Here is a 15,987-nt window from a genome sequence, read left to right on the forward strand (position 1 = left end):
GTATTTTTTTTGAAGATTCTCAATGCCACCATCCTACTTTCTAATATCTCAAATATGACTTCTAGTCCTGCAGAACCATAAGAAAAGTAGAGGAAGGGGCAGTAAAGATAGGTGGTTGGTAGTTACATGCTGCTAAATAATGGTAATGCCCAAGGGCTTTCCTCTGTAGTAGGTGTGGGCCTGGAAAGGAGCAGAAACGGGTAGAAGGTGAATACCTAAAAGGAGCACAGGATGTAGATAAGGAATGTCAGAGCTTCCTTTATTTACCGTACATCCTTTCTTTGAACGAATAACTAATTGAAAAATGTACATCCTACAAGAGTTAAGCCTGGCAACACTCCAAGTTTTCAGATCACCTGAGGAGGTAGAATAAAAAAGTAGCTGAGAAAATGTGTATTGGAATTGATCTCCTTCAAGCAAACATCTGCTGTGACTTTAGGGACATTACTGAAATTCCCTCTGAGACTATGTGACTAGGTCACACCTTACACAAAGGGGTTAGATCCTAAACCAGAGGCAAAAATTCCTAATTGTAAAAATCCCCACACAATTTTCTTTTTCATGCTTTATAAATTACTTCCTTACATTCCTCCTCAAAGGTTGACACAACATTCCCGGTACATAAAGTATCATTTCACTTTTTGTCAATGGTCAGTAGTTCCTCAAATTATTTACACATGCTTTTCACGCCTTTCACTAAAATGCACTGTTTCAGATGCTTTTGAGGGATATATAAATTCCAACTTGCACAATTTCATAGCGAAAAATCCTGCTACCCTTACCACCATTTTTCCCCCCATATAAGGCCATAGATTTGAATTTCTTCCTTAATACAGGCATTTGGTTGCAAATAGTAGAAACTCACACAAGAAAGCTTAAGCGACAAAGAAATTTGCCATAAGGATACAAGAAAAGCTCACAGAACTCATGAATACTTGGGTCTCCTGAGGGACTGGAATCAGCAACCCCAAAGTGTCAGGAAAAAAAATCATTCTTTTCCTTTTGAGGACTTGGCAAAATTCACGTTTGCTTCTCTGTGTAATCTGTCTAGTCCTTCTCTCTTTGAAACTAGGTATCCCCCTTTCTAAGAAGATTTTGGAAGAGGGTTTCCCAAAAAAGAAAAGTCAGCCATTGAAATTGCAATGGATTACTGGCTCAGAAACTCAGTGTTTAAATAATAGAGAAAAGGGTCTTTCTGAATCAGCCTCAGTTTGGCTCTGGCCCGAGCAACAATGGTCAGGTTCAAAGGGGATCATGTGATACAGAAAGGATGATAGGTGAGGCGGACACTCCCAAATATTTGTAATATGGTTCCGTTGAAATATAGTCAACAGCAAACACTCTCATACGGACGAAGTAAGAATATCTAGAAGACCTTCTCTCGGATTAATTACCTAAGAAGAGGTAAAGCAGATAATCTCAAGGGAAACATTGTAGAAATAAAGGGATTATGATTTTCATTTTGTGATTTCAAAAGGATCATCCAAGGTGCTATCACCTAAATGTCTGAGTTCCCATAAAAATTCATATGTCAAAACATAATCACTAATGTGATAGTATTAGGAGGTGGGGCTTATAGAAAGTGGTTAGATCATAAGGACACAGCCCTCGTGAATGGGATTAGTGCCAAAATGAGAGGCCCCAGAGAGCTGCTTTGCCTCTCCACCATGTGACAACACAGAATGAAGGTATCATCCATGAACAAGAAAGCGGGCCCTCACGAGACACTGAATTTGCACCTTGATGTTTTACTTCCCATCCTTCAAATAAATTTGTGAGAAATAAATTTCTGTTGTTTATAAACCACCTCGTCCATGGTATTCTCTTACAGCAGCCCAGCCAGAGCGGACTCGACACAAAGGCAACTAAATTCTTGCATCTATATGTAACATATCAAAACATCAGAGAAAAAAAAATTTTCTAAATTACCTGAATCACTTCTTGAGAAACTTCCTCTGAGATGCTGTTCAAATATAGCCTGATTTTGTTTCTGCTTACATAACTTGCTACACTTCTTTGCTAATGACAATATTGGTTTTAAAACCCAAAGCAGTCAATCAGAAATAATAGCCTGTTTCTGAAACAAAATATAAATCTTTAAAAACGCCAAATGTATAATAATAAGTTGTCTATCATGCCCACAGAAAAATATTCCATTTTTGATAAATAGCCATGAGAATGTAAGATAGCATTTTTGGGGGATTTATGACAAGTTTTTTACCATGTAAATGGGCTGCTGAATGTCTAGAAATTACATTTTCATATAAATTGCATTTTTCAAAAGAATCACATGATTTATCCCATTTAAGCAAATTGGGAAAACACTAGGATATTCAATGTATGCATTAGGTTTATTCCCTCCAGTCACTAACTTTGTAGAATTTCTTTCCACAGTTAATATTTTCCCAAGGATAAACTATTTTCAAATATAACAGAAAATACATAACATGCCATTAACACTTTCATAGTCCATGGCTATGAAAAGTGTGGAGAATGTTTTAAATATTTTAGGTCAGACAATTGTTGAAATTTATAACAATGCTTATTTATAAATTTTAAAATAAAAACTATATAATTACCTCTGAGAATGTTAGTTTCATAGAATATGCATTATGTTTATATAATGAACATAATTCTCAATGGAAATTTTTCATTATTTTATTTCTCCCTGTGATTAGAACTGGACAAAAATTACAAAGATCTGGAAGACTTCCTAACAAAAGCAATTGCTGCAATTACTTAGGGTTTATTAAGTGCCATTCACTATGCTAAATTCTTTATGTTTATGAAGCCATTTCTTCCTCCCAGTAATTATATAAACTAAACAGCATTATTATTCCCAATTTAAAGATGAAAAACTTGGAAAGTTAAGTACCTTGATCGTGTCTCATGGCTAATAATTGGTATAGCCAGGATCTGCTCCAAGTATCCAGGACTAAAGTTATCTACCACACAGTAAGCTTATAGGCCAAGAAATGAATTTTCCTAAGATAAATAATTATCTTTGAATGACCTGAACCCAGAAATAGTACTCTTGGTGTTATTTGCCAGGTGGCCTCCTTTTTCAATAAAGTTAGAAAGATTTTACTGTGAAGCATGGAGTTTGTAGAGATCTAAGGCAAAATGGCTTTTTGATCAGTCATTAGATTATCCTTTCCCTTAAAGTTGTACTTTCAGCCTTCTTTTCGAGAACCTAGAATCTACTTCTCCAGGGAAATAAACTTGTCAGGCTCTGGATCTGATCTCTGAAAATTAACAAATAGGAAAAACTTAATTCTCCTGGTAGAAGCCAATCAAGGCAGATCTCTGCTGCCTCCACTCTACCCCTCATTAAGCAGGGGGATGCCATGGAATCCAACTCCAAGAGCAAACCTAGAAAAGCTTCAAAGTCTCTGTTTCAATTTGCAATATTTTATATACTTAGTGGTAAATTTAAGTGAATTTTCGGCAGAAATATTAACTGTATATATTTGTGGCTCTTAATTCACTTCCTGGATGGGCAACCAGCACTTGCAGCTTCTATTTTTTTGTGTGTAATTCCTGGATTTTTTCCTAAAGCATAACATACTTAGAATATCTATTTTAATGAAATATTTGAGTCTTAGTGAGGCAGTTAGAATGACCTCTTCTTAAGATCAGACAAAATATTCATACTATATTGTCAACTGACCTAGTTATCTTCTTATCCTGCAAAGATTAATTTCCTGCCAATGTGGATTAAATTTCTATTGCATAATTACCAAGAACCTCAGGAATCTCTATATCCTTTGAGTCTTAATCAGACCTTTAATTTTGCTTAATCACTTACTGGTCTACAAGGGTTGAGATATGGGATGTCTGCCCTATATTCCTGTAATTTTTTTAACTTTTTTTTCTGCTTGTACGAATTAGTGCTTTTTTGTATTTAGAACAGTTATGTCTCTGTATTTTTAGGATACTATAGGACTTCTGAGTTTTTCAATATTATATGAATATCAGTAACAAACAACACTGACACTGAAGACACAGGATAGCTGGTTTGAGTCTCCTGCACCAAGCCATAGCCAGAATTATTCATTCATAAATCTCTCATCGTTCTTTAAATACATATTCATCCAGGCATAATGCAGAAAGCCAGAAAAACATGAAATCAAGGAATATTAAAAAATACAGTTGTTGTAATTTGCCAGGGGGCCTCCTTTTTCAACAAAGTTAGAAGGATTTTAACTTTATTAGAATTCCTTATTAGAATTCTAACTTCATTAGAATTATTTATATTTAATATGAAAAGCAGAATGAATCTTTTTTTTTTTTTTTTTTTTGAGTTGGAGTTTCGCTCTTGTTGCCTAGGCTGGAGTGCAATGGCACAATCTCGGTTCACAGTAACCTCCGCCACCAGAGTTCAAACAATTCTCCTGTCTTAGCCTCCTGAGTAGCTGGGAATAGAGGCATGCAACACTATGATTAATTTTTTTATTTTTAGTAGAGATGGAGTTTCTCTCTGTTGGTCAGATTGGTCTCAAACTCCCGTCCTCAGGTGATCCTCCCACCTCAGCCTCTTAAAGTGCTGAGATTATAGGCGTGAGCCACCGCACCCAGCCTCATTTTTTAATTATTAATTTTGCAGTAGTCTCCTAACTAGTTGTCCTACAGCCATTCTTGCTTTCCTACAAACTTGTCTCTATACAGCAGAGTGGCCTTTTTAAAACATAACTCTAAGCCCCTGTCAGGTAAAGGGGAAGATACTAATCAATGGGCAAAAAGTTTAGAGTAAAATAGTTAGCAATCCAATTAATTAAATGATTCATCAAAGTAAAACAAATCTGATCACATGATGCTTCTGCTGAAAGTATTCAACGGTTTCCTATGACTCTCTGGCAAGACCAAATTTTTTAAAGACATATAAACTCTAATATAATCTGATTCTTACCTACCTTTCAGTCTTACTGTGTTACATGTTAATTATTCCAATCTCCTTGGTCTTATGTCAGTTCCTTCAACACGCCATGCCCCCTCTCACCACAGGATGTTTGTGCATGTGCCTGTTGTATGGAATGCTCTCCACTCACTCCATTCTGCTAATTTCCATTCATTTTTCAAATTCTCATACAGATATTGCCTCTTCAGGGAAACTCTATCTGAATGCTTTTTTCCAACTACATTGAGTAACCAATTACAAGGTCTAACTTTTTCTGGAATAGGTCTTTTATCATTCAAAATTGTAAGGTGTAATTTTTTGTGACTACTTACTATCTGACTCTCCACACTAGCATGTAAACTCCAAGAGGGCACAAAGCAAGTATGTTTTCTTTACAATTTTATCCCTATCACCTAGCAAAGTTCCTGGAAAATGGAAATACTCTTGTTTGTTTAATGAATTAGTAAATGTCTGTGGACTAGTCTTTTCTAAAACAGAGGCCAGTAAAATCATTGTTTCTTGTGTTCGGTATTTAACATGCCAATATCTAGAACACTATAGCCTGAACAATTCATTTTCATCATTCAGCTAAGGAGAAACAAGACTTTTCAAGCTATTGACCATAGTGTTTTGGTTTCTTCACATGATTATTTTTTGACACAATTGAGGATTAGAATTAAGCAAGAAGCATAATCATATTTCAAGACACCTTGGAGTGGCAGGAAATTTAAACGGTGGGAAGGAGTCACTGCCCAGGAATATGTACAGACAGGTGATAAAGAAGTCAGCCACTAGTTTGTGGTGAGCATCAAAATGATGAGAGCAATCCAGGACTGTAAGAACCAAATTCCAACCCAAGGCCTCAGAATTGGATAATATGTAATGGAGAAGAGATGTAATAAAGAACAGGTAGAATCAGGAAGAGAGCTGTAGCTTTAAATAGGAACTCAATGATTATCTCTCTGTATCAGATTCTGGGTCAGATTATCTGACAAGGGGACACTGGGATCCACATACAAACTGCAGGATCAGCTCTAGGTCATCAACATTTTTTTCTAATGATCAAACATATGCTCTTTAATATGGAGAAAAAAACCAAAATTTTGGTGTACTGTTTTTTACAGTTTACAGAACATGCCAATATATATATCTACTATATGTATTGATAAGGAAAAACGCCCATTTTAACCTCCTCCTATCATATAATATCCTCAGAACAGAAAATAGTGACCTAGCAGACAAGCTCTAGATTTTGGAAAACATTCAAAGTTATAAACAGACAACAGTAACAAATGCCTCATCGAAAATTTATAAAAATTTAAATGTACAATTCCATACAACCGCAAATCTATGCAAAGTCTGCAAGTTTCATTTTTAATTGTTTTTTTTAACATTCCAGTTCCAATGTCAAATTGTCCCTAATTTTTCACTTTAGATTTTCTATGTTCTTAGTAAAGAATGTTGCTAATTCCTGAAAAGCACGGTTGTTAGTAATTTAGATCATGTTATTTATCCATTAAACCTCTTGGTAACACTTCTGCAGTGGGCTGAATAATGGGTTCCCAAAAAATATCTGCATTCTAATTCCTAGAACCTATGAGCATTACTCTACATGAAAAAAATAAACCGGTCTTACCAATGTAATCAAGTTAAGAATCTTGAGATAAAGAGGTTATCTGAGATTATCTAGGGTTGGCGGTGAATACAGTCACATGTATCCTCTTAGGACTGAGGCAGAGCAAGATTCTACAACAGATAAAAGAGGAGATGGCAATGTGACTATGGAGGCAGAGACTGGAGTGATGGGACCATAAGCCAAGAAATGCTGGTAGCTACCAGAAGCTGAAAGAGGCAAGATATAAACTCTCCTGCAGCGTTTACAGCAAGCACAGCCTTGATTTGGCCCTGTGACTCTGATTTCCAACTTTTGCCTCCAGAACTGTGAGAGAATGAATTACCCCAACTTCGTGATTATCTGTTATAACAGCCACAGAAAACTAATACAACTTGTTAAAATCGTGATTCTTACTCATAAGGTAGGAATCAACCCAGCTGCCACCATTTTGTTGACTACAAAGGAAAAGTGCCCTCCCTTTTAGTCACTGAGTCAGCTCACACAGAAAACTGAGCCAGGATACTCAAGAAATCTTTGTACATTTAGATTTTTGTACTAAATATCATTAGACAATACAGTATTCCCTCCTTATCCATGGAAAGTAAGTCCTAAGACCCCCCAGTGAATGCCTAAAACTGCTGATAGTACTGAACTCAATCCACGTACTACGTTTTTTCTATACACACGGTAGCCTGCACTTTTGTAGTTTGAGGCACAACAGCAAAACTAGCACAAATTTTTCATTTTTCACAATTTCATGGATGATTTATTGTTACCACAGATCTTAACAACCTCGGCATATAATCTTTCTCCTTATTAAGACAAAACTTGCACCTTTTCACTTGAAGCATTTTACTGCTTCTCTTCACCATATCTGTATTGTCAGCATCACTACCCTTGTGTGTTGGTACCATTATTAGGTAAAATACGGCTTACCACAATAAGCAGCCATAATAAATAAAACAAGGGTCAAGTCACCACAGGCACTGTGATACAGTGACAGTTAATCTGATAACCAAAGCAGCTACTAAGTGACTAAGGGGCCAGGAACCTATACAGCACAGATACGCTGGAAAAAAGAATTATTCATCTCCCAGGTGGGAAAGACTGATACAGCACAAGATTTAACCACACTCTCTGAATAATGCGTAATTTAAAATTTCTGAATTTCTAGTATTTTCCATTTAGTATTTTCAGAATGCAGTTGACCGTGGGCAACTCAAACAGCAGAAAGCAAAATCGTGCCTAAGAGGGGCTACTATAATCATAATTATTTGACAGCTAAAACTACAGGTGCAACCCCTTAAGAAAACATTGATACACTCTAATTTCAAGCAAACTATTCAAATTGTCTAATAGTTCATTGTAACACAGCCTGCTCATCAGAGCACTGAAAGCCACAATGCCAATACTATACACTGATTTTAAGTCTTTCCACAAACATTTCATGAACAGACATTAGGAGTAAATAGGCCAATTAAAATAAGCCTCCTGACTTCACTTCAAAGTAGCAGAATTGAGAGTGATGGCCCTGTGAGGCACCAGCCTACTGAGGAAACTGGCAGCTGAGGAGAGGCATCATGAAAGGCCTAGCCCTTTTCACAGACTAATGCGGCTGATGCTGCATTAAGTCCATCATGTACCTATCATGACTTCAGATTCAACCCTATCCCTATCCTCAGGACAGGAAAAATGGTCCAGAGTCCTGAACATCACACTCACTGAAAGGTAGACTCATCAGTGGAAATAAAACCTGCACTGAAAGGCATTTTCCCTGGGCCTACGGTTGGACAAAGGGAAATAAACAAATTGCTATCACCTCTTTATTTGCTGATTTTATTATACAGGACAAATATGCCTGTTTTCTTTAAATTGCCTGACATACAGTTGCTCGATTTGATTGAAATATAATGATGTCCTAAAAAAGATTGTGATAAATTGGTCCAGAAACCCATCTGTAACACCAACGTCATCTCATCACCTGAGGTACTTTGTCTCCAGGACTGACTCCAACATCACATATCCTCCTCTTCATTCTTTTTACTTTGACATACTACTGCTCAAAGTGATAGTTACCATGCATTATATTTTCTAAAATTTTATGAGAGCTAACACATGCCTCAACTCAATAGATAAGCAGTGACTATTGAGGTAATTTGTAAGGGCTATATGTAATTTTCGCCATCAGGAGGAAGTTGAAAAAAAGGCTTAGAAATGTAGGAACAATGTGTATCTGGGAATGCAGAGAATCGAACATCCAATACAGTTCTTCCTAATACGTATTATTTCAGATAAAGCACAGTATAATTGACAGAAAATTCACTTCTTGGTCTCTTCTGCTTCCTCTTTGAACTCCTGGATCTAGTTATTCTGATAGATGACTCTTTTCTTCCAGTTTCATTTTTTTTGCTCATTCATGTTAAAGCAATAGCCAGGCCATACCAATAGTGAAAATTACAACTTGAATTACTTACAAGGCATCAGAAAGAGATCCCCACCCCACCAATCAGATGAGTAGAAAGAATAGAATCTGGTGACTGATAAGGTGATAGATGTCAGTTCATTGATCATCTGTTAGCACTTGTAAACATGGTAAGCCTTAAAATTATGGTGATGAAAATTACAGTTACCATTTATTCAGTGTTTACAATGTGTCAGGGACTAGTGGATCAAAAGTAACAAAGAGAAGTAGACGCCTTGACTAGAATCTGCTAATAAAGGGAGTCTGGGGCGCTGATGACCAGATAATGAGGAAGGGCAGAGCTTCCTACTGACTGAGGAGGTGTAGCTGTGGAAAAGAGAAGGAAACTGAAACTCACCTCTTCATTAGACTTGCTATTACGGACAAATAACAACAAAAGAAAACTAGAAAAATTGACTAAAATGATTATAAAGAATTAAATTGCCCGGGAGAAGGTTCAGCTAAGGGAAAATCTATTTTCAGCAGTTCTGTCTCTGTGTCAAAGGTTACCTGCATAAGAAGCATTTGCACAGAGCTATGGAAAGTAGGTATTAAGGAATGTGTGACAATGGAGCAATCAGACAACTACTTTAGCTGAGACGCATAGGGTTTAAATAACAGTGAAAAGATCCCGGTAAACTGAAAGGTCAGCTACATAAAAGCTCTTAGGATCTTCTGCCAAGATCAGCTGCACTCCAACCCACCCTCTGCCCACACAACATATTTTGTAGCAGAATGAAAGTCTGAACAGAGGTTTGAATGCCAACAAAAGGCAGAAAGATATATGTTTATCCTGGAAGAAAAGCTTATTAAGTTCTGCTTTATTCATTATGTCATTTACTCCTCCTGACCAGACTATGGGGTCATTACCATCCTCATTTTACCAAGGAAAATGTAAATGACAGGCCAAGATCGTCTAGGCAAAAATATGTTGTCATCAGGATCTGAACCTAGACCTGTGATACTTCTGACCCTTCAGCAAGGATGCATGTTGAGTTTAAGTTCACCCCTCCTTGTGACATTACCGCTGTAGTTTACACAAGCAATGGTAAGAGATTTCACAAAAGTTGTAAATTATCTGTTCTACACTGCCTGAATTCTGGCATAGGTGTTCTCAGTGTTAAATTGCTAGTCAGAGTTAAATTTAAAATATTAATATATTTATAAGCTATAAATTATATTTATAATACAAATACATTAAATTATAAATTATAAACTGAAAATATTAAGATCTTTTCAATAACTTGAAGCTGAAGGCATCACATTAGTGGGAATTTTTGACTTGGAAGTGATTTAAAAACTCTATCAAATTTAAACCTAAACAAAACACTTGCAGGATGAAAAGAGGAGGGACTGGCTTCACACAGTGGATCCCGGGACTCAAATGCCAATCAGACGCTCTCTCTTCCTCTATAGACTTTATCTCTGCTTCTTTCTCAGGCTAAGTGTCACTCGGGTACTGGAAGTACCATCGTACTGCTACTAATAAGAAAAATTTAAAAATTTAAATAAGATTTTTTTTTCTCAAGTTGGCAAAATTTGCAGGAAAGACTGAATTGGATGTGATCACCACCTTTTGAATAGTAATCACCTGTGGGCTGAAAGGAGCCCCTACCATTGGCCTACCCTGTTCAATTGCAGCCAACAGCAAAATTGGTGACCCACACAGCATATTCATGACCACCTGGAAAGTTCCTGCAAGCAAGGCAACCACACCAAGTTATGTTTACTACAAATACTTTTTTAACAGTAGCTTCTTAGTAACAGATTTACTTTAGAAATGTATTCTAGACATGCTTATGAGGGTTGAGAGACCAGTGTAAGTAAACAGATCCAGACTTCATTTGGAAGGACAGCTAAGTGTTGATTAACTTTAAAAAAAGTCATCACTCAGTCTATTAAAGACTTGTTTGAAAGATGTCTTTTGTAAAACTACTTTGGTGAAAATAAAAAATTATTACACTAGTGAGACTACTTGGGATACTGTGTGTTTGCAAGTTTAAAGAAAAATTTGCTGAGCAATTATAAACTCAGCTTATGCATTTGTCAGTTTCAATCTGTTTTAAATTAAGGAATGTAGAATTACCAGGTTGATAAAACAAAAGCTTAGACACAAACACATCTGCAGAGTTTTCAAATAAAGGTGTCACTGGTAGCCAACTATCTGAAGGGGCAAGTAATTCACTGGAACCAATATATTCAGAAAACAGCTATCATACTTTGCACTGCAAAAGGATTAAGAAAATACTATAGTCAGTAGCCATTGAAAAGCATTTAAATACCACCTAAATGGATGCTAATCAATCATATTGTGAAGTTGTAAGAAATCATAAAAGAACAGGTTAAAAGAAACTTTAATATAGTTAATGCTAACATTACACAAACTGCTAAATTCTATCTAAATATTTTCTTTACTTTTTTTTTTTTAACAGACAGGGTGTCACTCTGTTACCCAAGCTGAAGTGCAATGGGTTGGTCATAGCTCACCACAGCCTCGAATTCCTGGGTTCAACCCATCCTCCTGCCTCAGCCTCCCAGGTAGCTGCCACTTAGAGGAGCACACCGCCATGCACAACTACATATTTTCTTAATCATCACAATTGCCCTACGAGGTAGATCCCATTATTATTCCCCAGTTTTGAGACAACTTAAGTACAATAAGGCTAACTTATTCAAGGTCACACTGTGAGTAAGTAGCACAGCCAGGATTTAAAAATAGGCTACTTGACTCTGGAATCTACACTTTCAACTCTAACCCCTATAAAGAAGTATATAGTTAATAAAAATGTAAGGATATCATGAAGTAAGAAAAAATACATTACTATTCTTTTTCCACAGGGTGAGAGAGTCCTCTCACCCTGGATTCTGAAAAGAAGAAAACCTCGTTGAATCTGATATTCTAAGTGATTTCCTCTAGGCTGAACCAGCACACACCAAAAGTCTAAGCATCAACCTAATTAGTCAGTTAGATTACCTATTTCTCTGTTCCTGACATAAGAGGAGAATCATAACTCCAGTAACAGCTCTCTAAACCAACAGTAAGTCATATGGTGATCAGCAGAATCTATTCTAGATGGCTTGGATACTTCTGGCTTCCTTCAACAGCAGCACTTCCTTCCTCAGAGTATCCAGAATCCTTCACCTTCTTATCATCAACACATGTTCTCCCCAAAGTAAAGGCAAATTCACGCCAATGTGCAACCAAAAAATAGGCTTAAGTTTCCATTTTAAAAACTTGAGTCATGTGAACAATTCTAAATAGAACAATCATACCCATGGGCTGGTAGGAGAGGCATCTATTAGTTGGTGGGAAAGGAAACATAAGGGTTGGGATAAAGGGAAGTCAGGGGCCTTCATGATACCTCTGAAATCTATCTTCACAGCTGCGGTGAACTACATATACATGGTTCGCTCCAAAGCTGCAGCTACATCAAAGAACTCAGGCAAAAAATTAGGACTGAAGTAATATTTTCGCAGACATCCAAAAGGCATGTAAAAAGTCAAGAACGGAAATATTTCAATATGAACCTATGGTCACATACACACCAATAGAGAAGCCTTGCATTTAAGCACGCATTCAAGTATATTTATTGAATGGAGGAATGAAGACAAATTCACTCTCAGAGATATATTACTACCAAGGCCATTGCTAAATAGCAAGGGAATGAAGGGTAACAACTGGTATCCACAATTTCCTAAGCCTCTCTGGCATACCCAGAAGTCTACCAAGTAAATGTCAACCCCTCTGCAGGGTACAGCACCTTCCTGCAAGGCTCACTGAGATGTAATTCACTGAGGCTCTGACAAATGGGAAATTGTTTGGCTTTGTGTACATGTACAAAATGAATTAAATGGCTCTGTAATTACTTTCTGTAGGTATGTAGTGGTGCTCATTCCCAAGCTCTCAACACTAGTGATTTATATATAGAGAAAGAGATGACATCGTTTTCTTGTATTTTACTTTATTGCACTTTGAAGATACTGTGTGTGCGACCCCTGGTTGTGGGACCCCAACCCACGGAGGCAGGCACCCAGTAGACATGAGGCAGGACGCGTGGTGGCCGGTACCGACTTTATTGGGATCTCCGGGCGACTCAGGCGGACGGGGATGAATCGCACGCGCTTTCTTTGTTCGGTTGACTTTATAGGGACAGAGGGCCTGGGGCGGTAGGAGAGCTGACCTGGCAGGTAGTAATTGGCTAGGTTGATTGCTGGGCAGGAAGCCTGCCGGGCTGGAGCTTGTGGGACGGGAGGTTACGGGAGAGCTGGTGGGGCGGATGGTAATTGGTTCAGTGGGCCGCTGGGCGGGAAGGTTGCTGGTCTTGGGTCCGGCCAGGATAGAGTGAGATAAGGGACCCTCCCTGTGGGGGAGGAAGGGCCTTCTTTATCGGGAATTAGGCCCTTTCCACATGGCTGGGGAACGGGGCCAAAAGTCCTCTACCAGACACTGTGTTTTTCAAAATTAAAGGCTGGTGACAATCCTGCATCAAGCAAGTGTATCGGGACCAGTTTTCCAACAGCATGTACTCCCTTTGTGTGTCTGTGTCACATTCTGATAATTCTCAGGATAGTTCAAACTTCTTCTTTCTTTTAATATCTGTTAGGGTGATCTGTGATCAGGCATCTTTGATATTACTATTGCAATTGTTTCAGGGTGCCAAGAACTGCACTAATGTAAGACAGTCAACTTAATCAAAATAAGTCTGTGTTCTGACTGCTCCAATGACTGGGTAACCCCCCATCTCTCTCCGTCTCCTTGGTTTCCCTAGTTTTGAGACACAACAATATTAAAATTAGGCCAATTAATAACACTACCACAGCTTCTAAGTTTTCAAGTGAAAGGAGGAGACACATGTCTCTCTTTAAATCAAAAGCAAGAAACAAGCTTAGTAAAGAATGCATGTCAAATGCCAAGACAGGGTGAAAGCTAGGCCTCTTGCACTAAATAGCTGGGGAAGTTGTGAATGCAAAGAAAAACTATTGAAGGAACTTAAATGTATGACTCCAGTGACCACACAAATAAGAAAGTCAACAGGCTTACTGCAGATATGCTAAAAGTTTGAGTGGTCTGGGTAGAAGATTAACCCACCACAACATTCCCTTAAGGCAACACCTAATGCAGGGCAAGGTCCTCTCTTTAATTCTACAAAGGCTGAGAGAGGTCAGGAAGCTACCTCTTTAAAGAAGAAAACTTTAAAGTTAGCAGAGGTTGGTTCATGAGGTTTAAAGAAAGAGCCATCTCCGTAACACAAGAAGTCCAAAGTGAAGCAGCAGGTGCTGATGGAGAAACTGCATTAAGTAAAAGATCTAGATAGATAAGATCATTGATGAAGGTAGTCACACTAAACCACTAAGCAGATTTACAATGTAGATGGAACTGCCTTCCAATAGAAGATACCATCTAGGACTTTCATAGCTAGAGAGCAGAAGTCAATGACTGGCTTCAAAGGACAGGCTGATTTTCTTTTCTTTAGGGGTGAATGCAGCTAGTGATTTTAAGTGAAAATTAAGGGTCATTTATCATTCTGAAAACTCTAGGGCCCTTAAAAATTATGCTAAATCTACTCTTCCTGTGCGCTGTAAAGAACAAAGCCTAGATGATAACACATGTGTTTATAGCATAATTTATTGATTTTTTTGTTTGTTTGCTTTTTTGAGACCGAGTCTCTCTCTCTCTCTCTCTCACACCAGGCCAGAGTGTAGTGGTACGATCTTGGCTCACTACAACCTCCGCCACCCAGGTTCAAACAATTCTCCTGCCTCTGCCTCCTGAGTAGCTGGGACTACAGGTATGTACCACAACGCCCAGCTAATTTTTGTATAATTTGCTGATATTTTAAGCCACTGTTGAGGCCTACTGCTCAGAAAAAAATATTTCCCTCAAAATATTTCTTCTCATTGAAAATGCAATCAGTCACCCAAAAGCTCTGACAGAGATATATAAGGAGACTCATGTTGCTTTCATTCCTGCTAACAAAATGCCCCTGAAGCCCATGGATCAAAGACTAATTTTGACTTTCAAGTCTTATTATTTCAGATATAATTTTTTTAAGGCTCTAGCTGCCATGGATAGTGATTCCTCTGATAGATCTGAGCAAAGTAAATTGAAAGCCTCTGAAAAGGATTCACCATTCTAGACACCATTAAGATTTTTGTGATTCATAGGAGAAGGTCAAAATATCCACATTAAGGAGTTTGGAAGAAACTGATTCCAACCTTCACAGATGACTTTGAAGAATCCAAGGCTTCAGTGGAGAAGCCTTGCAAATGTGGTAGAAATTGCAAGAGAACTAGAATTAAAAGCAGAGTCTAAAGAAGTTACTGAATTGCTGTAATCTCATGATAAGAGTTTGAAGGGATGAACAAATTGCTTTTTATGGATAAGGAAAAGAAAAGAGTTTCTTGAAATGAAAACTATTCCTGTGAAGATGCTATGAACACTGCCAGAACGACAACAAAGCATTCAGAACAGCACATAAACTTAGTTTATAAGTAGTGACACGGTCTGAGAGGATTGACTCCAGTTTTGAAAGAAGTTCTACAGAAGGTATCAAACATCTCATGCTACAGAGAAATTTTTCATGAAAGGAAAGTCAGTCAATGCAGCAAACTTCATTGTCTTATTTTTAGGAGCTGCCATAGCCACCTCAACCTTTAACAACCACCGCCCTGATCAATCAGCAGCCATCAACATTGAAGCCAGACTCTCCACCAGCAAAGATTGCAACTTGTTGAAGGTTCAGATGATTATCAGCATTTTTTGCAACAAAATACTTTCAGTTAGGTATATACATTTTAATTTTAGATATAGTGCTATTACATACTTAATCTACTACAATAGAATGGAAACATAACTTTTATATGCATTGAGAAACCCAAAAATTTATGTGACTCACTTTAATGCAGTGGTCTAGAACAAAATCTGCATTATCTCCAAGGTTTGCCTGGATATATCACCAGTATATACACATTACTAGTACTAGGTAATACATACATATGTAGTACGAACATATA

This window comes from Cebus imitator, unplaced genomic scaffold (genome assembly GCF_001604975.1).
Source record: "Cebus imitator isolate Cc_AM_T3 unplaced genomic scaffold, Cebus_imitator-1.0 Scaffold460, whole genome shotgun sequence".
Classification (NCBI taxonomy): Eukaryota; Metazoa; Chordata; class Mammalia; order Primates; family Cebidae; genus Cebus; species Cebus imitator.